At 43.7% G+C, this 24,138-nt stretch overlaps 1 protein-coding gene and 1 long non-coding RNA gene across 34 annotated transcripts in view; one reads left to right on the top strand and one right to left on the bottom strand.

Moving 5' to 3' along the window:
- Positions 1 to 11,467, top strand: part of LOC114644839 (uncharacterized) — a 28,115-nt gene extending 16,648 nt beyond the window's left edge. Inside the window, exon 4 of the long non-coding RNA XR_003715054.2 lies at positions 10,970 to 11,467. This is a non-coding gene — a long non-coding RNA (uncharacterized LOC114644839). The remainder of the gene's footprint in view (positions 1 to 10,969) is intronic.
- The window catches only part of LOC114641392 (C-type lectin domain family 5 member A-like), a 1,576,682-nt gene that overhangs the window by 740,430 nt on the left and 812,114 nt on the right, over positions 1 to 24,138 (bottom strand). The window lies entirely within an intron of this gene.

Genomic DNA, 24,138 nt, shown 5'->3' with positions numbered 1-24,138 from the left:
AGTTTATACATGCAGTTATTGTGCCCATCACATGTGCAAATGTAACTGATTTTGCACATAAGTTTTGCTGGTGTATAATGCAATGCAATACCGACAAATCTTCGGTACTGATTTTGTTACTTGATAATTCGGTTTTTATTTGGGCAACAACTCCGATGTTTGGTCCAATCATCGATGGAGCTCCATCGGTGGATATTCCGCCTAACTTTTCCCACTTTAAATCAAATAAAGTAAAAACAGTTTTTACTTCCTGGAAAATGTCTTCACCCCTTGTTGTATTCTTCATTGGTTGGAGAGCAAGCAATTCTTCCGTACAATTGAAGCTAGCATCAGCTCCGCGAATAAATATAGCCAATTGAGCGGTATCGTTGGAGTCTGTACTCTCATCAAGAGCAATGGAAAATGCTTCAAATTTTGATGAAATATTTTTAATGCTTAATTTTATGTCACTGGCCATTTCGTCGATTCGTCGGGTTATTGTCCAACGAGAAAGACTTATCTTTTCCATTTCATGGCTTTTCTCTGGACACAGAACATTCGTGACTGCAGTAAGGCATTCCTTGACAAACTCGCCTTCAGAATATGGTTTTGGGTGCTTCGCAATTTTTTCGCTAACAATAAAACTTGCACGAACAATATTGTCAGCTACATCAGTATGTTTGCGGAATAACATCTGTTGTGCCGATACACATTTTTTCAAATTTTGTATCTTATCTGTTCTTAGTTTACCTTTGTAACTGTTGTAATTAGCGTGTTTTGTATTGTAGTGTCTTTTTAAATTGTATTCCTTTAAAACTGAAATACTTTCCAAGCATATCAAACAAAGAGGTTTTTCTTTCTGCGTTATAAAAAAATAATCGTCAGTCCATTTCTCTTGAAATGTACGACTCTCAGCGTCCACTTTTCTCTTCTTTGTTGAAGCCATCTTAATTAGGGTTTGATCAAAAATTCACAAGTATTTGAAAGTATTGAAATGTAGGCCGATATAGCGTGAAACTCGAAACAACATGCAGATAGGTACAGCACTAGCAAAAACCATGAAAAGACTGCGCTATGCTACACACGACAGCAGAGCAGAGAGATGCAGCAGAGTCAACGACTACGTGACTACGAGCTCTTGCACACTTTAAACGTGCGACAGTTCCGGACGTGCCGTAAAAGAGGGGGAAGCACAATATAAAGTACAGTGGACCCTTGACTTACGAACTCAATTCGTTCGCGAGGGCTGGTTGTAACTCCAGTTGGTTGTAAGTCAAGACTATTTTTCCCATAAGAAATAATGGAAATACCCATAATGCGGTCCGAACCTCCCACTGCAACACTTACTTAACCTTTTCATAATAAAAAAAGGGTTGTATAATGTGCATAATTTACCAAAACACCAATAATTTTTCTAATGTACTAACCAAAAAGTAATAAAAAGTGCCTAGCCTACCAGAAACAACAATTTCATACTGTACTCACCATTTAATTTGACATCTTTGGGCTGCAGGAAGGGAGGAGGATGATAATGAAACTGAAGGCTTTTTAAAGGCTTTCTTTAACTTGCGCTCAGGCATTTGCAATCATTTCAATAGCTTCTTTTGCGTTAATTTTAATCTCCTCCTGCCTACAAGTTATTCTGACGAGAATTTTTCTCAGCATTTCCTTGCGATGATACAAGGAACTGTTTCTGAACTCTTCTGAGACCCCCCCACTCCCCACTCCCCACACAATGGGAACGACATGCTGAAGTGCGTCCTGAAGCGCGATTGCCGCGACTGTGGAAGCTTGCTTGTCCATTGCCGGGCAGGGATATCACATGCATATCACCCATCGATATCTTTTCTGTTTGCTTTGGCTGAGAGACTCAGCACAGCTTTAAGCCGGCTTTTGCCCCAGCAACAGATAAACAGTCTTCCATACGGAGTTTGGACTTTGGCATGTCTTCTAGTTGGGGGAGGTCCCAAGAGAGTTTACAAACCTGACATTTTATTGAATGAGTGCCGCATTAATAGGAATGTTTCTGTTTGTTTACAATCGCGCAAGCGGATACACGTGACCGCATTCAGGTCGTAACGCAAGATGTTGGTCGTAAATCAAAATAAAAATTTTGGTCGTAAATCAAGTTGTTCGCATGTCAAGCCGGTCGTATATCAAGGGTCGACTGTACTTCAGAAAGCACTGGCCGCATCATACTATTAAAAATAATCCAACAATACCACAAGAACAAACAGGCATCACCAAGAGGGTTAACGGGCCAGATTCAATGATATTTGGAAAAGTCGTCGCGGGCCGTATAAAATCAGTACGCGGGTCGGATTTGACCCGCGGGCCGTAGGTTGCACATGCCTGATCTACAGGATAGCCAATAGATGGAGTAAGTGGACCTCCAAGGTGCTGGTAAAAGCAAATGTATTGTCAACATGTACATCTCTATAAAGGCTGTGAGGAGCAAGCAGTTTGACACTGGAAGGTCTCTGGAGCCCCGTAGACCCCAAATGGAAGGACACGGTTGTGCCAGTGCCCACTGGGGTGACAAATCATGGTGTGCTTGTTTGTTGTAGTTTCTTGTGTCACACCAAGATCTAGCATTTTCTGAACCTCTAGCTCAACTTCAACACATTTCACCTTAGTGAATCGATAAGGACATTCACATTCACTGACCTCTGGGTCACTATGAAGTAAATCTCAGCTGTTAATCTTCAACATCAGCCACTTGTTTCATTTGTGCAGCCAGTGCATCTTCTCTGGTTTTAAAGGGTTTCAGTAAACTTACATGAGCACACTGTATGGTAGTCTATTGGGCTGTACCACCACTTTGTCCACTAAATCCTGCCTTTCTTTAGCCTCACATGGTCCTTTCCAGTCTGCTAAAACCCCTAAGTATGAGGTGGGAATGAGTACCACGACTCTGTCCACCGGTTTGAACTTGTTAAGGTGGTTCCATGACAATAATACCACAATGGCATCTGCCTGGCATTTTCCATATGTTCATATAGTTTTTCTTTTTCACCTTAGTGAGTGTCTCAATGGTATTGGCCACTGAGCCAGTGCATTGCTGTGGGTGTCAGTGGAGACCTGGCATCATGTACTACATCTTTCCAGACTCTCTGATCTACAGCCTCTTGTCTTGTATCCACTACCTTGAGTTCCGCAGGTCTCCTTTGATCTGTCTTATCCCTGCTTTCTTTGGGTAAGTTCGCTGTATCTTTTACTTCACTGGTCATTGTGTCCAGAGAAATCTTTTAGGGCAGGTGGAAGTTGTCCATTCCACTGATGTGACCAAACCAGCGGAGCCTTTGTTTCTGTATCTTGTCTTTGGCTATTGATTCCTGATCGCGTTGTGGCCTGATGGTTTCATTTGTTAGGTGACTGTGTGAGGATACTCTCAGCATTTGCTACAGTCACCACATTTGGAAAACTTCAAGCTTGTTTACTTCACTTTTCAGCAGTGTTCTTATTTCGGATGTTGGGCAAAAGCCTCTAAATGATGTGCATTTTGGTTTTGAGTGATGTGTGATGCTTTTGTATAAACACCATCTTAGGAACCCAAAGGCAAATGTTGCTTGTCCAATGCCGCAGTGCACCTTGGCACATTATGCTGTTTCCTTGTCTTATACAAGTAACTTGAGGTATTTTTATTTTGTGGACCTGCTCTAACTAAACTCCACTGAGATAAATGGCTGATAGTGAGCCACCAGCCACTCATTAGTCTGTTCCATGTTAAGCCACATGGCCCGATAGTTTCCACTTCTTTGGTAAAATGATCATACAGTTGTGTCACTTTTTTTTCCTCTCCCTTCAAGGGTATTTATATGTTTTTGTGACATTTAAAAATATTTTTGAAGTTTTAAAGCCTGGCCCCCATTTTTGGCCTGTGTCGGCTTGAAAGCCGGCCCCTTGAGTTTTGACTTTGGCAGGGAGCTGGTGCAGAGCTGAGAGCTTCAACATGTCAGTGCTTTTCTGGACACTTGAGGTGGAGGTCCCCTTTCTCATTGGTGTTCTCACACTCTGTCCTGAAAGAGTCCAGGGGTAAAGGAGATTCTCATCAGCTTCAGACACTGCTGAGATGTGGACAAAGCCAACTAACAATTGCTGGAAGAGGAAGCCACCTCAGAACATCCTGCTACATCACACTGTAGCTTCAGGGCTTTCAGGTGCCAGCAATGAGTGTGAAGCTTCAGTATCTGCTCCTCCAAACCCTTCAGTTCTTCATCAGTGTTCAGAAGCTCATTGTTCCTGTGGGATCTTGAGCACGACATAAGAAAGTAGCAATAGGCCAACACACAGAGCTTCATACAAGACTATTCTTCATGACCTACAGGACGTGTCTCCTACAGCACCTACCAACAAGTCTGCCAGAGCTCCTTTGCCTCAAAATAAATGAACCCCGGGTTGACCCAATCCACTGATACACAATGTTTGTCAGCCACATCTCGCCATCACAGATGTTTTGTGCATTAACCTCTGCTCATTGTTAACAAAAGTAGCTTCATTCTCACTAGGAGGCCTTATTACAATGTGAGTGCAGTCAATTGCTCTGATTACGTTAGGAGAGCTGCACGTGGCTGTAAATTGCCTTTTTATGTATAACAGCATTTTGTGTTTTTTTGTGTTTACACTCACACCATACAAAAACTGGATGTACTGCCGGTCAGCTAATGGCTTCCAGAACAGTAGGCATGATATAGTGGCACTTGGCTGAGATATTCCTGACCGGTCAGTCAGTTCTTAGAGAAATGACAACAGGCAGCCGATAAAAACTAATGAAAAGCCAAAAACTGTCTTGACTGCAAATACAGAGATTAGGCCTCTTTAGATTCGGAATTAAAATACAGTCGGTGCAGCATAGTCATCACTTTGGGTGTAATTTGCTTGTCATGTCAGCACTCATTACAATAACAGCTCAGTGAGCCAGTGACTTACTATGTGAGTGAGTTGTCATTTACCTGATTTGGTTGCATTCCCTACCTGATTAAAGGTGTCATCATTTCCTAATTTCTCCTAAATTTTGTGTATGTATGAATCAGGGTTGCTGTAATTATACGCCTATTTCACCGTCAAGTTTATTATTTTTTATACATCCTGACAATTCCGCAGAACGCTGCACATTTCAAGTGTCTTTTTGTGCATACGAAAGCTTTATAAATGAAGCCCTAGAACTGCACACAGTACTCCAGATGTGGCCTCACTAATGCATTAAATAGTCCAAGAATAATGACTCTCGATTGCTTTTCAACAGTTTTTGTGATATAACCCAACATTTTATTTGCTTTTTTAATTGTTTCTGTACATTACTTAGATGATGAAAATATGGTGTCTTTTCAGAGGCTGATTCCTGTAGTTCAGTGCTTCCCATCATATTTTTATAATTGACATTCCTTTTGCCCACGTGTAGCACTTTTCTATATTCAACTCCTCTTCCTGGTGTTTGCCCAGTTCTGATGGTAGTCCAGGCTTTTTTGAATTGTTTTTGCTGCCTCCTTAGTGTGTGCCATCTCTCTAATTTTAGTGTCATCTGTAAATTTCACAAATATACTAACTACACCAGAATCTCTGTCATTAATATAAGTCAGGAAAAGTAAGCAGGGTCCAAGGACAGACCCCCGAAGGACTCAACTGATGACCTCACTCCATGTGGAGCAGTACTCTAGCCAATCCGTTTTTGCCTCCTCAACGTCACTATCATTGGGAAATCGCCATCCACATAGGAATTTCTTCAGTCAGAAGCATCAACGGAGGAAATAAACCTCTGGGGTGTCCACGGTCAGTTGGAACAGACAAAGTCAGACACAGACAGAGTCCTGAAGACCTCGGCCAATTGACTGTCCACCACAGTAAAGTCTGTGTTCGGCTAATCTGAATTACTACTAGTATATAAGCATCAATAATGAAATAATTGAGCTGCAACAAATAAACAATTATTATTAACACACACAGTTCAATGTCAGTTTTAGCGTCACTTCACAAACTAAATATTACATTGGGAGACCTTGTCTTGCCTTGTACACATCACAGTTTATTTGAGATATTCCAGTCTGGCTTCCGATCATATTACAAAACAGAAACATTCTGATAATAGAAACTCTGCTGTAATTATGCTGATTTGATTTACATGTAGTGTTTGACACCATCAACTATCTATGTCACTACAGAGGCTGGACAATGGCATTGGGCCCATGGGCACTGCCCTTGCCTGGTTTAGTTCTTATTTATAAAATTGATTCCAGTACATACAGAAATGTGCTGACAGGACTCCATCATTATACACGGAAGTTAAATATGGTGTCCTGTAAGGTTCAATACTGGGACCTTTACAGTTTTCACTTTACACATTTCCACTGGCATCTATCATTAGAAAACTTAACATTAATTTTCAGACGACACCCAGTTATATCTTTCTTTGAGACCAATTGACGTTTCTCTGACGCTGTCTAAAATTAATTGTGTTTGTGACTTAAAAAAATTGGATGGATAAGAACGAATTGGCTTTGAATACAGAAAAAAACAGAAATGTTAATTATTGGAGGGTATGATGATACTGTAATAATATTCTGTCATTATTTAACTCAGTGGGAATCACCATCAGTCCTACAGAGTCAGCCCACAATCTTGCTGTTATCTTTGAAACTGGCCTGTCGTTTAAAGCACACGTTACAAAACTATCTAAAACATCTTTGAATAGTTTTTTCGATCTTAAAAATGTTGGGAAATTAAGGTGTCTTCTAAATATGCAGGATACTGAGAAATTATTCCTGCCTTTATCTCAAGTAGGATTAACTAATGCAATGTGGTGTTCACTGGCTGCTCAAATCGTTTTTGTATGCAGCTTTCAGTTAATTGAAAATACTGTTAAAATAATATTACAAGAACAAGAAAATATGAAAATATAACTGCAATTCTTACAGGAAACCTCCAGCCCAGAATTATATTTTTATGCTTTGCCTATGCAGCTTGAAGTGACAGCAGAGAAACATTTTTCACCTGATGTTTTTGTGGAGAATGGACTTAATAAAATTACTTATAGAACATAAAAAATGATGACCAATGCTGGACAAAAGCAAACAATAAAAAATGACCATGAAAAATTCTTGTGTTACTTGTATTGCATAATCAGCACATCAAGTCATCCAGTCATCCCGTCATATCCACGTAACATGCAAAACACATGTATTGTTTGCTAAAATATTATTAAATATATATCTTGGCGCCCTGCCCAGGGTTTGTTCCTGCCTTGCGCCCTGTCTGTGTTGGCTGGGATTGGCTTCAGCAGACCCCCGTGACCCTGTAGTTAGGATATAGTGGGTTGGAAAATGACTGACTGACTGACTTTATCTCTGGAAAATGAAAGTAGTCCACAAACACAAAGCCTCTTCATACTTCACTGTACTTTTGAATTGAAGACCCACTTCTACCCCACATTCATTGGTCAAGACTCCTGTTGTCAATTCAGAAGTGTGAGACCGTGTGAAGGGGCTTTCTGTTTGTGTTTACTGTTGTCCAGCATTGGTCACCATGGGCTCTTGCTCCATCAGAAACTTTGTTATGTCCGTTCTTCATACAAACATGAGATTAAACATTTTTCTTGGCCAAGACTACAAACTACATAAGAGACTTGTGTTATCTGTCCAGCATATCCTGACTAGAGCTGCTGATTACATACTGCATTTCTGTTAGTCATTTGTATAGAAATATACGTAATAACATATTTATAAACCATCACTCCCCCTGTGCTATTCTATTTCTATTCTATTAACGTGGACGTACATGGGTGGTGGCTGTTTAAAAATTGCAGTGTGTTTATTAATCAGCTCAGTAGACACAGCGACATCAATTACATCATTCACAGTATCCGCTGTTTGAGCAGTTGGGTTATATCATGGCACTGCATGTCAGATAACTGTGGGAGAACTTCATTAATAGGCTGAACTGTGTCCATAATCACAAGAGCACCTCCCACAGACAGACAGACAGACAGACAGACAGACAGACAGACAGACAGACAGACAGACAGACAGATAGATAGATAGATAGATAGATAGATAGATAGATAGATAGATGAAAGGCACTATATAATAGATAGATAGATAGATAGATAGATAGATAGATAGATAGATAGATAGATAGATAGATAGATAGATAGATAGATAGATAGATGAAAGGCACTATATAATAGATAGATAGATAGATAGATAGATAGATAGATAGATAGATAGATACATAGATAGATAGATAGATAGATGAAAGGCACTATATGATAGATTAGTAGATAGATAGATACAATATAAGGCACTATATAATAGATAGATAGAAAGGCACTATATGATAGATAGATAGATAGATAGATAGATAGATAGATAGATAGATAGATAGATAGAAAGGCACTCTATAATAGATAGATAGATGAAAGGCACTATATAATAGATAGATAGATAGATAGATGAAAGGCACTATATAATAGATAGATAGATAGATAGATATTAAAGGTGCTATAGATAGATAGATAGATAGATAGATAGATAGATAGATAGATAGATAGATAGATAGATAGATAGATAGATAGATAGATAGATAGATAGGCACTATATGATAGATAGATAGGCACTATATAATAGATAGATAGATAGATAGATAGATAGATAGGCACTATATAATAGATAGATAGATAGATAGATAGATAGATAGATAGGCACTATATAATAGATAGATAGATAGATAGATAGATAGATAGATAGATAGATAGATAGATAGATAGATAGATAGGCACTATATAATAGATAGATAGATAGATAGATAGATAGATAGATAGATAGATAGATAGATAGGCACTATATAATAGATAGATAGATAGATAGATAGATAGATAGATAGATAGATAGATAGGCACTATATAATAGATAGGTAGATAGATAGATAGATAGATAGATAGATAGGCACTATATAATAGGTAGATAGATAGATAGATAGATAGATAGATAGATAGATAGATAGATAGATAGATAGATAGATAGATAGATAGATAGATAGGCACTATATAATAGATAGATAGATAGATAGATAGATAGATAGATAGATAGATAGATAGATAGATAGATAGATAGATAGATAGGCACTATATAATAGATAGATAGATAGATAGATAGATAGATAGATAGATAGATAGATAGGCACTATATAATAGATAGATAGATAGATAGATAGATAGATAGATAGATAGATAGATAGGCACTATATAATAGATAGGTAGATAGATAGATAGATAGATAGATAGATAGGCACTATATAATAGGTAGATAGATAGATAGATAGATAGATAGATAGATAGATAGATAGATAGATAGATAGATAGATAGATAGATAGATAGATAGGCACTATATAATAGATAGATAGATAGATAGATAGATAGATAGATAGATAGATAGATAGATAGATAGATAGATAGATAGATAGGCACTATATAATAGGTAGGTAGGTAGATAGATAGATAGATAGATAGATAGATAGATAGATAGATAGATAGATAGATAGATAGATAGATAGATAGATAGATAGATAGATAGAATCTCTCTAAATAAAAGTAAATCTTGAGACGAGACTATTGCCAAGAGATTTTTTTCAAGTCCCGCCTCCTCTCCACCATTTCCAGTTCGCGGCCCACACCCTCTCACGGTCCTCTCACCTCTCACTGGTGTGAATCCTTTTCACAGACACAGTTCCTTCGCTCTCAGCTCTTATAAATTTGTATGTTTTCCTCACTTTCAGTTCCCAATAAAAGAAGACGTATTATGTCCAAATCTTATTGAAGAATTTCATCCCAAAGGATTATCAGCAGAAAAAATGAGCATACAGGCAATCCTAGCAGCGAGAAACGATGAAGTCAAACAAATTAATGTGAAAATTGTTGATCAGTTACACGGCAAATTGGTTAAATGCGTATCAATAGACTACACTGGAACAGTTGGTGGTGATGGTGCGGAAGATGAAAACATCGGCTTACAATATCCCATAGGATATCTACAAGCGTTAACATCGTCCAGTCTCCCACCTGCTGAATTGCTGTGGACAGAAGGATGAATCGTAATGTTATTGCGTAATTTCTGTCTGAGTGATGGGCTATGCAATAGGACAAGATTAGTTGTAATGAAAATTGGTTGAACAATTCTGACATGTAAAATTTTAACAGGCGACAACAAAGGTAATGTAGTCCATCTTCAGGGGATAACATGAGACACCAAAGGAGATCTTGATAGGCCTTTCATATTAAAACATTTACAGTTTCCCATTAGAATAGCTTTTGCTATGACGATTAACAAATCACAGGGACAAACATTCGAGAAAGCCAGTTTATTGATTAGTGAGAAAGAAGTGATATTCGCTCACGAGCAGTTATACGTCAAATCAAAGTTCAATGCGATATTGTCGAAAAGTTAATTCAAAAAATTGTTTTTACTGAAGTTTTACAGTAAAAGTGTAAGTTTAAAAAATATTTGTGTGTTAATTAAAAAAAAAAAGTATAATGTAACGAATACCTCTAACACAACATGAAACAATTTTCTTTCAATTTATTATGTTTTGCTATTTTTTATTATGGTTAATTACTCGCTGTAATGTAAAAAAGTTAGGTCTATTATGCAACATGTAACAATTCCCATGAAAATAACAATCGGTTTAAATTGTACATCCGCTTCCCCATACGTGATGGCATGTGGTGCCCACCAAGGGTTTGGAGAGCAAAGCAAGCAGCGGGCAGAGCCACCTAATATAAAATAAATTAAAATCTGGAATAGCTTACCGATAAAAATTTGCCAGGCTAATACGGTGGAGCACTTTAAAACCCCGTTATTTATTTTAAGATGGCTTTCTCATGGTGTTATTTTCGTGTAACCCTGAAATTCTGTGTATGCATTGTATTATCGTTTTTTCATGGCTCCACAATCCGTACTAATTCATTGTTTCTCTCTTGTTCTTTTTCCGGTTTTCTGTGAGATCTGCGCCACCCGATCAAAGCACTGGGCCACCCCTACACTGATGGATTGAAGGCCAGAGGTCCACATGAACATCATCATCATCGTCCTTTTAGAAGCCTGAAACCGCTGAGGACTGTTTGGGATCTTTGATGTTGGCTAGAATGCCCAGAGGGGGCTGGGTGGTCTCGTGGCCTGGACCCCCTGCAGATTTTGTTTTTTTTCTCCAGCCGTCTGGAGTTTTTTTTTGTTTTTTCTGTCCTCCCTGGCCATCGGACCTAACTTTATTCTTTGTTATTTAGTATTGCCTAATCTTATTTTAATATTTTGATAGTCTTGTAAAGCACTCTGAGTTGTTTTACTCCCTTTCAGACTCCGCTAGATCTGTAAATCACAGTTAATTCGGTCAGTGTGGACGCGAGTCGCACTCCTAGCATGGACTGTCAGATGTGTTTGCTGTGCAGTTTTTCGACCTTACTTAACGTGCCTAAAGTACGGCTGTATGGCCAAACTTTCAGAAATGAGCCTTAAACAGAACTTATTTTAAACAAGAGCTTCTCTGTAGTAGCAGTTTTCTCTGTTTTTGTGTGAACTGTTTTTTAAAATTTTACTAAAACTTTTAAAATGAAGATATTTGGTCTGTGGAATTATTTGTACACGTGTCGCACTTATTGCCAGAACCATCCTATGAAAAAGCTGCAGAACTTTGGTAAATTGGGACAAACGCAGTGTAAGGGACAGCCGAGGCGCCCAAGAGATGGAGCATGGCAGCTTCTTTAGGGCACTGCCTCCCCCAGAACACTAGATGGCAGCTCCCCTGGGTTGCAACAGCACCCTGGATCCCTACTGGGCATCATGGTACTTGGAGTTCTTTACCTCGGCCCTTTTGGGTGCCATGGGTGCTGCCAGTGGGCGCTGCAAGGACTGAGGAGCCAAATTGCATGGAGTTTCTGCCTTACCTGGAAGTGCTTGTGGACCATGAGGGTGGAAGAGCAGAAGCATTTCCAGGTTGGCCAACATAAAAGAAGTTGCCGGAGTCGGGTGGAAGGTGGATGAAGCCTGCTGGGAGGAGAGAAGGAGACAAAGACCAAGAGACGGACAGAGAGAGAGGAAGAAAGAAGAATAACTGAGGGCTGTGCCACTGAGAAGAGTTTTCCACGCAACAAAAAGACTCTCTGAGCCCTGAGTCTGTAGTGTTGGGTATGGAGAGCTGGAGCGCCTACTGTCCACAGCAGCTGCAGGCAGACAGACAGATAGAGACACAGACAAGATGACCATCATTTGTCCCCAGGGCTGGTCAGCAAACCCTCAGATATTTGCCAGAAACACTAAAAACAAAGAAACGTTCTGATTTGTCAGTCACACTGAGGCTCTGGACTTATAAAGGAGCCCCAGTCAAGTTTCTTGCCACACTTCTGGTGAATAATTTGTTGGTGTGAAGTCCTCAGTGGGGGGGCATGGTGGCGGAGTGGTTAGCACTGCTGCCTCACAGTAAGGAGACCCGTCTGGGTTCGCATGTTCTCCCTGTGTCTGCGTGTTTTTCTTCCCACAGTCCAAAGACATGCAGGTTACGTGGATTGGCGATTCTAAATTGTCCTGTGTGTGTGTGTGCCCTGCGGTGGGTTGGCACCCTGCCCGGGGTTCATTTCCTGCCTTGCACCCTGTGTTGGCTGGGATTGGCTCCAGCAGACCCCCTGTGACCCTGTAGTTAGGACATAGCGGGTTGGACACCGAACAACAGATCAAACACAGATAAAAAACAAAAGTAAAATACAGAAGTTAAAATCAGACTGAGTAATTGTAATCAAAGAGTAAAAGCGTCTTAAACAAATGAGTTTTAAGTTCATCCATCCATCCATCCATCCTCTTCCGCTTATCCGAGGTCGGGTCGCGGGGGCAGCAGCTTGAGCAGAGATGCCCAGACTTCCCTCTCCCCGGCCACTTCTTCTAGCTCTTCCGGGAGAATCCCAAGGCGTTCCCAGGCCAGCCGAGAGACATTGTCCCTCCAGCATGTCCTGGGTCTACCCGGGGCCTCCATCCGGTTGGACGTGCCTAGAACACCTCACCAGGGAGGCGTCCAGGAGGCATCCTGATCAGATGCCCAAGCCACCTCATCTGACTGCTCTCAATGCAGAGGAGCAGCGGCTCTACTCTAAGCTTCTCACCCTATCTTTAAGGGAAAGCCCAGACACCCTGCGGAGGAAACTCATTTCGGCCGCTTGTATTCGCGATCTCGTTCTTTCGGTCACTACCCATAGCTCATGACCATAGGTGAGGGTAGGAGCATAGATCGACTGGTAAATTGAGAGCTTTGCCTTATGGCTCAGCTCCTTTTTCACCACGACAGACCGATGCAGAGCCCTCATCACTGTGGACGCCGCACTGATCCGCCTGTTGATCTCACGCTCCATTCTTCCCTCACTCGTGAACAAGACCCCAAGATACTTGAACTCCTCCACTTGGGGCAGGATCTCGCTCCCAACCCTGAGAGGGCACTCCACCCTTTTCCGGCTGAGGACCATGGTCTCGGATTTGGAGGTGCTGATTCCCATCCCAGCCGCTTCACACTCGGCTGCGAACCGATCCAGAGAGAGCTGAAGATCACGGCCTGATGAAGCAAACAGGACAACATCATCTGCAAAAAGCAGTGACCCAATCCTGAGTCCACTAAACCGGACCCCCTCAACGCCCTGGCTGCGCCTAGAAATTCTGTCCATAAAAGTTATGAACAGAATCGGTGACAAAGGGCAGCCCTGGCGGAGTCCAACTCTCACTGGAAACGGGTTCGACTTACTGCCGGCAATGTGGACCAAGCTCTGACACCGGTTGTACAGGGACTGAACGGCCCTTATCAGGGGGTCCGGTACCCCATACTCTCAGAGCACCCCCACAGGATTCCCCGAGGGACACGGTCGAACGCCTTTTCCAAGTCCACAAAACACATGTAGACTGGTTGGGCAAACTCCCATGCACCCTCCAGGACTCTGCTAAGGGTGTAGAGCTGGTCCACTGTTCCGCGACCAGGACGAAAACCACACTGTTCCTCCTGAATCCGAGGCTCGACTATCCGGCGGACCCTCCTCTCCAGGAGAGGAGTTTTACGTCCTCACAGGTGGCGCAGTGGCAGTGCTGCTGCTTTGCAGTAAGGAGACTGTGGAAGATTGTGGGTTCGCTTCCCGGTTCCTCCCTGTGTGGATAGCGCTTTGAGTACTGAGAAAAGCGCTATATAAATGTAATGAATTGTTATTATTATTATTAACTCAGGTGGTAGTGAGTTCCAGAGCTGGTGGTAAGACGGACGAAGGGGACAGTCAAGTGGATGGAGGAAGAGGATCTAAGGGTGTGGGAGGGAATGGCAACATGGAGGAGGTCAGACAGATATGGAGGGCGAGGTTGTGGAGAGCCTTAAAAGTTAACTGAAGAATTTTGAGTTGAATTCGGAACTGAACTGGAAGCCTATGAAGCTGCTGCAAACTGGGAGTGATGTGGTGAGTAGAGGGGTTTCGAGTAATGATACGGGTGGGCAGCTGAATTCTGGACCAGTTGAAGCTTATAAAGAGATTTGCGACAAAGTCCAAAGAAAAGGGAATTGCAATAATGGAGACGAGAAGTGAGAAGGCTATGAATGAGGAGAGCAGTGGTGTGGGGAGTGAGGGACTGGGGGGCGAATACGATTAACTTTACACAAGTGGAAATACGGAGACCCTGAGATGTTACTGATGTGGGACTGAAAGGATAAAGTCCTGTCAAGGATGACACCTGTGGGGAAAGGGAGACAGAGGAATTATCAATAACAAATGAAAAATGAATCAGTTTTGGATAATGTTGTGTGGCAGACAGCCGGGTCCCATGCCCGGCAGGGACGCCCCTGCTGCTTATGTTCCGGGGGAGCAGCCATGGACAGCTCAGGTCGCTTGGTGGCAGCCTCCCGCAGTCCTCCACAGCCTGGTTGGGGCCCAGGGTGGCCGCTAGGGGGGGCTGTCTGGTTTCAACAGCCTGGCTGGATGAATCTTCGGCCCCACCCAGAAGTGCAGTTAGGACCAGGTGGTCAAGCACCTGGAACCCTTCCGGGTGGGCTATAAACAGGGCCAGCCACCAGAACTCAGAGAGCCAAGGTCAGGAGGAAGAGGAGGACTACGCTTGTGGAGGAGTGGTGGTAAAAAGGTTGTTGCTGTGTTTGCTGTGCTTTATAGTGCTTGTGGACTGTGTATTGCCTGTGGGTCACGGGTGAAGAAAAATAAAGTCTTTGTGCATTTTATATGTGCCTCCGAATTGAAGTGAAAAATGAATTGATGTTAGCTAGTAATAACATTCAAGTTCATCTCTTCAGCTGTTTTATTTCTATGTTTTTAATGTATTTAATTTTTTCTTGCCTCTTTTATAATCAACCTTTACTGCTGAGATATACCACATGTGGCATATGGAGAGTGTCCACTAGAGGGAGCAGCCCTCAATCCTTTAAAGTCGCCACAGGTCCGACTGTCTGATTGTTTCTCCATTTCTGCTTTCATGTTTGTGTTCACAAGATTTCATTGTTTTAGATTTCTGCTTTGTCACATCAACACCGGGCACTTTCAGCCAACAAATCATCCAGCAGAAGTGTGTCAAGAAACTTGACTGGGGCTCCTTTATGTCAACAGCAATTTGCCAGCTGTATAGCACTTCAGTGCGACCGCAATACCCAAGTCAGACATTTTTGTTTTTATTTTGTCTTTCTTGTGAATACCTGAGTTTATTGTTTGTTATAAATTTACTTTAATTAATCAACTTCAGTAAATGAATGGTATGGAGTCCCCAATTAGTTTTGCTTCATGGACAATGTTGGCCACTGAATGCAATTATGCTCAAATAGATAAGGAGGCTCTTGCTGTTATTTTTGGTGTAAAAAAATTTCATCAGTTCTTGCAGGGGCGTCAGTTTACAATTTGCACAGACCACAAGCCGCTCCTTGGTCTTCTACATCATTCTAAACCCATGCCACAGATCTTCTCACCTCGTATGCTTCACTGGAGTCTCTTGTTGGGTGCACACAACTATCAGTTGTGCTACAGACCAGGAAAAGAGTTGACAACCGCCGATGCCTTGAGCCACTTGCCTATAGCACATCCTATGGCTGATACACCACCTCCTCTTGAGGTTCTGCTCTTGGAGTCTGTGCCTAATGCATCTATTCATGCTACCCAAATTGCTGCACTTACTCAGAAGGATCCAGTTCTGTCTCGTGTGCTGCACTGGCTTTTGCATGGCTGGCCCCATGAAGTCCCAGGTGATGATCTCATACCCTTTGCCAATAGACGTAATGAACTTTCAACTCACAAGGGTTGTGTTTTATGGGGTAGTCGCGTTGTAGTACCTGTTTTAGCATGGGAGGATGTACTTAAACTACTTCATGACTCCCACCCTGGCATAGTCCACATGAAGGCTCTGGCTAGAAGTTATGTATGGTGGCCAAGAATGGACAGACAAATAGGGAAAACTGTAAAGTGTTGTACAACATGTCAACAGTCACGGCATGCACCATCAAGGGCACCACTTCATCCCTGGGAATGGCCAACTAAGGCTTGGTCTCGGATCCACATTGATTTTGCTGGACCATTTCAAGGAAAGGTCTTCTTTATATTGGTAGTTTCTCATTCCAAGTGGCTGGAGGTGTCTCTTCTACTTTCCATGTCTGCAAATGCTGCCATCGACACTTTGCGCCTTATCTTTGCTACACATGGATTGCCAGATATTATTGTCTCAGACAACGGTGCGGCATTTACATCTGCTGAATTCAAAGAGTTCACAGAAAGAAATGGGATCCGGCATGTGACAACGGCCCCCTATCATCCATCCTCAAATGGACAAGCAGAGAGAATGGAACAGACAACAAAGGATGCTCTACAGAGAATCATAGCTGGTAATTAGCAAACACGCCTTGCAAGATTTTTGCTATCTCAGCACACCATGCCCAACTCTTCCACAGGGAAGAGTCCGGCAGAGTTGCTAATGAAAAGACGACTGACCACTGCACTTGATCGCCTTCACCCAGACTTTCAAGCTAACATGCATATGAAGCAAGAGGAACTAGCACAAAAGCAGGGGAGTGTGTTTAGGCAATTTCGACCCTTACAGACAGTATATGCATGCAATTTTGTAGGAGAACCACGATGGATGCCAGCAGTAGTGCAAGAGGCAACTGGCCCTGTGTCTTACCGTGTGCAAACAGAAGGTGGACACATTTGCCGTCGCCATGTTGATCAGCTTTAAGAGCGGATGATGGATGAAGGACCAGTACCTGAAGCAGAGTCAATGCAGCCTCCTAGTAGCCCAAAAATATCAACTTCGTTTGAATCTACTACAGATAATGATGCAGTAGTGACACCAACCCCTGAAACTGGTAAACCTGTGGGATGTTAAGACCCCCGCAGCCTATGGTGTCACTAAGGCCCCGTAGAGCTCTTGTTAGGCCAAAACGTTACAAAGATATTTAAAACTGGGGAAAGGAGTGTTGTGTATTTGTATGTTCAGTAACAAGTTACATTTATATTGATGTTGATTGACATTCCTGTTGTTGGTAATTTCCTGTTGAATGTTAGTGAGTGGGATTTTAGAAGGAAAAAGGAACTTCTTCAAAAAAAGGTTTTTGTTTCTATTTCTTTACAGAGAGAACCTATCTATCTATCTATCTATCTATCTATCTATCTATCTATCTATCTATCTATCTATCTGTCTGTCTGTCTGTCTGTCTGTCTGTCTGTCTGTCTGTCTGTCTGTCTGTCTGTGGGAGGTGCTCTTGTGATTATGGACACAGTTCAGCCTATTAATGAAGTTCGTGGCCCACAGTTTATCTGACATGCAGTGCCATGATATAACCCAACTGCTCAAACAGCGGATACTGTGAATGATGTATTGGATGTCGCTGTGTCTACTGAGCCTGATTAATAAACACACTGCAATTTTTAAACAGCCACCACCGCCATGTACGTCTCACGTTAATAGAATAGAAATAGAATAGCACAGGGGGAGTGATGGTTTATAAATATGTTATTACGTATATTTCTATACAAATGACTAACAGAAATGCAGTATGTAATCAGCAGCTCTAGTCAGGATATGCTGGACAGATAACACAAGTCTCTTATGTAGTTTGTAGTCTTGGCCAAGAAAAATGTTTAATCTCATGTTTGTATGAAGAACGGACATAACAAAGTTTCTGATGGAGCAAGAGCCCATGGTGACCAATGCTGGACAACAGTAAACACAAACAGAAAGCCCCTTCACACGGTCTCACACTTCTGAATTGACAACAGGAGTCTTGACCAATGAATGTGGGGTAGAAGTGGGTCTTCAATTCAAAAGTACAGTGAAGTATGAAGAGGCTTTGTGTTTGTGGACTACTTTCATTTTCCAGAGATAAAGTCAGTCAGTCAGTCATTTTCCAACCCACTATATCCTAACTACAGGGTCACGGGGGTCTGCTGAAGCCAATCCCAGCCAACACAGACATCTATCATGTGATGAGTGATGTCAGGCACTGAGGAGACAGCAGAAACAAGAAATGGACAACTTTCCAAACTGGGTGAACTCCTGGAAAAGGCAGGTTGGCCTGGAAAAGTGCAAAGTGCTTCCACGTGGGCCAAAGGAACATCAATAGTAAATACAGTTAGGTCCAGTATATATGTGGACAGGAGACACTTTTTTTCTCATTTTGGTTCTGTACATCACCACAGTGAATTTTAAATGAAACAACTCGATGCAGTTTGAAGTGCAGACTTTCAGCTTTAATTCAGTGGGTGAACAAAAGCGATCATAAAAATGTGAGCACAACTAAAGCAATTTTTGAACACAATCCCTTCATTTCAGGGCTCAAAAGTAATTTGGACAAATTAAATAACTGGGAAATCAAATGTTCATTTCTAATACTTGGTTAAAAACCCTTTGCTGGCATGACAGAGCCTGAAGTCTTTCATCACCAGATGTTGGGTTTCCTCCTTTTAATGCTCTGCCAGGCCTTTACTGCAACGGCTTTCAGTTGCTGTTTGTTTTTGGGCCTTTCTGTCTGAAGTTTAGTCTTCAACAAGTGAAATGCCTGCTCAGTTGGGTTAAGATCAGGTGACTGGCTTGGCCATTCAAGAATTTTACACTTCTTTTCTTTAATAAACTCCTGGGTTGCTTTGGCTGTATGTTTTGGGTCATTGTCCATCTGTATCATGAATCAATTTGACTGCTGTATTTAGCTGGATTTGAGCAGACAGTATGTCTCTGAACACCTCAGAATTCTGTCCTATGTCACATCATCAATAAACACGAGTGTGTCTCAGTGCCACTGGCAGCCATGCACGCCCAAGCCATCACACAGATGATGTGCTGTTCCACGCCTTCTCCATACTTTTTCCTTGCCATCATTCTGGTAGAGGTTGATCTTGGTTTCATATGTCCAAAGAATGTTTTTCCAGAACTGTGCTGGCTTTTTTAGATGTTCTTCAGCAAAGTCCAATCTAGCCTTTCTATTCTTGAGGCTTATGAATGGCTTACACCTTGCAGTGCACCCTCTGGATTTACTTTCATGCAGTCTTCTCTTGATAGAGAGAGAGAGAGAGAGAGAGAGAGAGAGAGATAGATAGATAGATAGATAGATAGATAGATAGATAGATAGATAGATAGATAGATAGATAGATAGATAGATAGATACTTTATTAATCCCTAAGGGAAATTCACATACTCCAGCAGCAGCATACTGATACAAAAAACAATATTGAATTAAAGATTGATAACAATGCAGGTAAAAACAGATAATAACTTTATATAAAGTTAATGTTTATCCCCCCGGGTGGAATTGAAAAGTCACATAGTGTGATGGAGGAACGATCTCCTCAGTCTGTCAGTGGAGTAGGACATTGACAGCAGTCTGTCGCTGAAGCTGCTCCTCTGTCTGGAGATGATCCTGTTCAGTGGATGCAGTGGATTCTCCATAATTGATAGGAGCCTTTTGAGTGCCCATCGCTGTGCCACGGATGTCAGACTGTCCAGCTCCGTGCCTACAATAGAGCCTGCCTTCCTCACCAGTTTGTCCAGACGTGAGGCGTCCCTCTTCTTAATGCTGCCTCCCCAGCACACCACCGCATAGAAGAGGGTGCTCACCACAACCGTCTAATAGAACATCTGCAGCATCTTCTAGTGAAGTATAACCGGCTCTGTCCTTTCTTGCACAGAGCATCAGTATTGGCAGTCCAGTCCAGTATCATCCAGCTGCACTTCAGTTATGAGCCGTCAGGTGTGTACTCCACGCCGCTTACCCTACAGGTGCCCCTGACGTGGACCGGGGGACTCACTGCATACCCTGATTTCCCAGCCACTGCTAAATTTAGAGGTCTTACATCTACAGCTGTCTGGGGGTCAATGCCCACCAGTTTCTCTTCTACAGCCAGGAGTGGCTTAGTTGCACAGGAGATTCAAAAATAATCCTAAACCTGTTTATTTCATACGCTTCTGTTCTTTCAGTTTTTCTTTTTCTTGTGTAATGTATTTATTTCTCATTTTTACCCATCATGCCTTATGACCTCACTCCAGAACTCCCATTCTCATCCTTCTTCTCCTATTTACAGCAAAGTGTGGTGTCTTAGGAATAGAGGACAACAAGAGCACAGAACAAAAGAAAAAAGACAAATGAAAGTGTGACACACACACACACACACACACACGGTCAACACCAGCAGGGGACATGAAGTGTCAAAGGTACTCATCACGATGATCAAACCAATAAGATAACAAACTCCTCACCGCTTAGACTTTCACAAAACTGCAGGATGAAAACTGAAACTTCAGGACCTGAATAGAAAATGAGAGAAATTGGCCAGTGGCTAAGAAGGCCTTTGTGACTTCTGATCTATTTACACTGTCCCACTATTTAAACAAAACTGTGTGGCTCCAAATGTGACACAAAGCGACCAACCAAAACTGCTGGACTACCACTCAGTGTCCAGCATAGCTCCTGGGACATATTGGGGACTTTTATGGTGGACCTCTCTCTTTATTTCTTGACTGTTTCTCTGCACCTCAGACAGTCTTGCAGGTCCTCTTAGTCAGAGAAGTTGGACGTGAAGAGACATTGAACAGCAATGAGAAGACCAGAATGTGCCTTTAAAGACCTGAGTCGTCAAGTCGCCAGGGTCTCTTTGTGTTTATGTGTCAGCCACAACTTATAGCAGAGTTTGACGTTCCAGAGGGCTTCAGTCCCTATGTGACGAGACGAGCTGCAGGGTTACAGTGGTCGGACATTGTCACTTCTGTCACAGGGCCCTGCTTTATTATGGGAAGTATTTTCTGCAAAAAGGAAATGAAAATTAAACTTATAAGATGAAAATGCATAGATATAGTCGGACTCACCCTCGACGCACAGCTTGGACTCTGGAACCAATCTCCTTGAGAGGGGCTGGACTCTGTACCACTCTGGAGTTGCCCCCCCGGTGAGAGGCGTCGAGCGGGTGTGGGTATACTTAAGGGCCCCCCCAACTTGGAGCCTGTACATTGGGGTTTACCCCAGTAGACGAGAGGGTTAGCCTCCTTTTGCCTTCGGGTGGGGGGACGGGTCCTAACTGTTGTTTGTGCGTATGCATGATACAGCAGTACTCGGAGTACCCACACCTTTTTTGGAGTCCCCTGGAAGGGGTGCTAGAGGGCATACCTTCTGGGGACTCCCTCATTCCCTGCTGGGAGACTTCAATGCTCCACGTGGGCAATGACAGTGAGACCTGGAAGGGGCCGTGATTGGGAGGAATGGCCCCCCTGATCTGAACCCGAGTGAGTGTTTTTGTTATTGGACTTCTGTGCTCCGTCACGGATTGTCCATAACGAACACCATGTTCAAGCATAGGGGTGTTCATATGTGCACTTGGCACCAGGACACCCTTGGCCTCAGTTCGATGATCGACTTTGTGGTCGTGTCGTCGGACCCTGCGGCCACATGTCTTGGACACTCGGGTGAAGAGAGGGGTGGAGCTATCAACTGATCCACCACCTGGTGGTGAGTTGGCTTCGATGGTGGGGGAGGATGCGGTCAGGCCGTGGTTAGGCCCAAACGTGTTGTGAGGGGTCTGCTGGGAACGTCTGGCAGAGCCCCCTGTCAGAAGTAGCTTCAACTCCCACCCTCCGACAGAACTTCGACCCACATTCCCGAGGGGAGGTGGGGGACATTGAGGTCCGAATGGGCCCATGTTCCGTGCCTCTATTGTTGAGGCAAGCTGACCGGAGCTGTGGCCGTAAGGTGGTCGGTGCCTGTCATGGCGCAATCCCCTGAACCGTCAGTTGTGGACACCGGCGGTGAGAGGATGTGTCCCCAAGCCGAAGAAGGAGTCCTACTGGTCCCTCTTGTCTGTGGGGACTTGGGAGGCAGCTAATACGGTACCAGCAGGCCAAGACAGGGAATGCGGCTTTCGATGGTTGCTGAGGGCCAAAAAATTCGGGCTATGGGAGGCAGTTTTGGGGTAGCGGTCCAGTGAGAACACGACTTTGGCATGGCTTCGAGGAGATCTCTGGTCTACCGTCTGGCGTCTCTAGGAGGGGGAAGCGAAGTGCAGTGTCAACACTGTATATCGGTGGGGATGGTGCGCTAGCTGACTCGACTCGGGACGTTGTGGGTCAGTGGGGGGAGCTACTCCGAAGACCTCCCCTCAACTCTCACTAACATGCCTTCCAATGAGGATGCAGAGCCTGGGGACTCAGAGGTGGGCCTCCCCCATCTCTGGGACTGAGGTCACTGAGTGTTCAAAAAACTCCTTTGGTGGTAGGGCCCCGGGGTGGATGAGATACGCCCGGAGTTCCTCAAGGCTCTGGATGTTGTAGGACCTGTCTTGGCTGACACAGCCTCTCTGCAACATGCTATGGACATCGGGGACAGTGCCCTCTGGATTGGCAGACCGGGGTGGTGGCTTCCCCCTCTTAAGAAAGGGGGATCGGAGGGTGTGTCTCCCAACTACAGAGGGATCACACTCTTCTAGACTCCCTGGAAAAGTCTATTCAGGGGTCCTGGAGAGGAGGGTCCGTCGGATAGTCGAGCCCTTGGACTTCAGGAGGAACAGTGTGGCTTTTCATCCTGGTCGTGGAACAGTGGACCAGCTCTACACCCCTTAGCAGGGTCCTAGAGGGTGCATGGGAGTTTGCCCAACCAGTCTACATGTGTTTTTGTGGACTTGGAAAAGGCATTCGACCGTGTCCCTCGGGGAATCCTGTGGGGGGTACTCTGAGAGTATGGGGTACCGGCCCCCCTGATAAGGGCTGTTCGGTCCCTGTACGATCGGTGCCAGAGCTTGGTCCGCATTGCCGGCAGTAAGTCGAACCCGTTTCCAGTGAGAGTTGGACTCCACCAGGGCTGCCCTTTTTCACCAATTCTGTTCATAACTTTTATGGACAGAATTTCTAGGCGCAGCCAGGGTGTTGAGGTGGTCCGGTTTGGTGGGCTCAGGATTGGGTCATTGCTTTTTGCAGATGATGTTGTCCTGTTTGCTTCATCAGGCCGTGATCTTCAGCTCTCTCTGGATCGGTTCGCAGCCGAGTGTAAAGCGGCTGGGATGGGAATCAGCACCTCCAAATCCGAGACCATGGTCCTCAGCCGGAAAGGCGTGGAGTGCCCTCTCAGGGTTAGGGAGTGCGATCCTGCCCAAGTGGAGGAGTTCAATGTATCTCCGGGGGTCCTTGTTCACGAGTGAGGGAAGAATGGAGCGTGAGATCGACAGGCGGATCGTGCGGCATCCGCAGTAATGCGGGCTCTGCATCGGTTCCTGTCATGGTGAAAAAGGAGCTGAGCCATAAGGCAAAGATCTCAATTTACCAGTCGATCTATGCTTCCTACCCCTCACCTCAATGGTCCATGAGCTATGGGTAGTGACCGAAAGAACGAGATCCGCGAATACAAGCGGCTGAAACTGAGTTTCCTCCGCAGGGTGTCTGGGCTTTCCCTTAAAGACTAGGGTGAGAAGCTCAGTCATCCGGGAGGGCTCAGAGTAGAGCCGCTGCTCCTCCGCATCGAGAGGAGTCAGATGAGGTGGCTCGGGCATCTGATCAGGATGCCTCACTGGACGCCTCCACTGGTGAGGTGTTCTGGGCACGTCCCAAACCCCGGGAGGAGGCCCCGGGGAAGACCCAGGACACGCCGGAGGGACTATGTCTCTCGACTGGCCTGGGAACGCCTTGGGATTCTCCCAGAAGAGCTAG

This window comes from Erpetoichthys calabaricus, chromosome 4 (assembly GCF_900747795.2).
Source record: "Erpetoichthys calabaricus chromosome 4, fErpCal1.3, whole genome shotgun sequence".
Classification (NCBI taxonomy): Eukaryota; Metazoa; Chordata; class Cladistia; order Polypteriformes; family Polypteridae; genus Erpetoichthys; species Erpetoichthys calabaricus.
Note: the sequence above shows the minus strand (reverse complement) of the source record. Positions and strands in the feature narration are given on the sequence as shown.